The 1282-nt window shown below is 39.1% G+C and overlaps 1 non-coding gene across 1 annotated transcript; it reads right to left on the bottom strand.

Annotated features, from left to right (window-relative positions):
* Positions 1-852: 852 nt before the first annotated feature.
* LOC127746109 (small nucleolar RNA R71) lies at positions 853-956 on the bottom strand. The gene has a single exon (XR_008007729.1). It is a non-coding gene; the product is annotated as a small nucleolar RNA R71 (small nucleolar RNA).
* Between the last annotated feature and the right edge of the window lie 326 nt (positions 957-1282).

Below are 1282 nucleotides of genomic sequence, written 5' to 3'. Positions count from 1 at the left end.
TTCGTGTAGAGACTCTTCTTGGAGTTAAACGCCAGCTTTTGTTCCAGTTTGGGCGTTTAACTCCCATTCTTGTGCCAGTTCCGGCGTTTTACACCAGAATTCTTGAGCTGACTTGGAACGCCTGTTTGGGCCATCAAATCTTGGACAAAGTATGAACTACTATACATTTCTGGAAAGCCCAAGATGTCTACTTTCCAACGCAATTAAGAGCGCGCCAATTGGGCTTATGTAGCTCCAGAAAATTCACTTCGAGTGCAGGGAGGTCAGAATCCAACAGCATCTGCAGTCCTTTTTAGCCTCTGAATCAGATTTTTGCCAGGTCCCTCAATTTCAGCCAGAAAATACCTGAAATCATAGAAAAACACACAAACTCATAGTAAAGTCCAGAAAAGTGAATTTTAAATAAAAACTAATAAAAATATAATAAAAACTAACTAAAACATACTAAAAACATACTAAAAACAATGCCAAAAAGCGTATAAATTATCCGCTCATCAGTGACTATGCTGCACCAACTTCTAACTTCTTTGGAAGAAGCATCTCAATTCCTGCCATTGGAGCAAACAACTTTGAGCTTAAGCCTCAATTAGTTTCTCTAATGCAGTAGAACTGCAAGTTTCATGGACTTCCATCAGAAGATCCTCATCAGTTCTTATCTGAATTCTTGCAGATTTGTGATAATGTTAAGACCAATGGGGTTAATCCCGAGGTCTACAGACTTATGCTTTTCCTCTTTGCTGTGAGATACAGAGCTAGGACATGGTTGGACTCACATCCTAGAGAAAGCTTGAACTCTTAGGACAAGCTGGTCAATGCTTTCTTGACCAAATTCTTTCCACCTCAAAAGATGATAAGCTCAGAGTGGATGTCCAAACCTTTAGACAGAAGGAAGGTGAATCCCTCTATGAAGCTTGGAAAAGATACAAGCAATTAACCAAAAGGTGTCCTTCTGACATGTTTCCAGAATGGAGCATCATATGTATATTCTATGATGGTCTGTCTGAGTTATCCAAGATGTCATTGGACCACTCTGCTGGTGGATCTATTCATCTGAAGAAAATGCCTGCAGAAGCCCAAGAACTCATTGAAATGGTTACAAATAACTAGTTCATGTACACTTCTGAAAGAAATCCTATGAACAATGGGACAACTCAGAAGAAAGGGGTTCTTGAGATTGAAACTCTGAATGCCATATTGGTTCAGAACAAATTATTGACTCAGCAAAGTATAAACTATTATACATTGCTAGAAAGCCCAGAATGTCTACTTTCCAACGCAATTA

The sequence above is a fragment of the Arachis duranensis genome, chromosome 3, assembly GCF_000817695.3.
Source record: "Arachis duranensis cultivar V14167 chromosome 3, aradu.V14167.gnm2.J7QH, whole genome shotgun sequence".
Taxonomy (NCBI): domain Eukaryota; kingdom Viridiplantae; phylum Streptophyta; class Magnoliopsida; order Fabales; family Fabaceae; genus Arachis; species Arachis duranensis.
The sequence above is the reverse complement of the archived record's forward strand: the minus strand, read 5'-3'. Positions and strand labels throughout refer to the sequence as shown.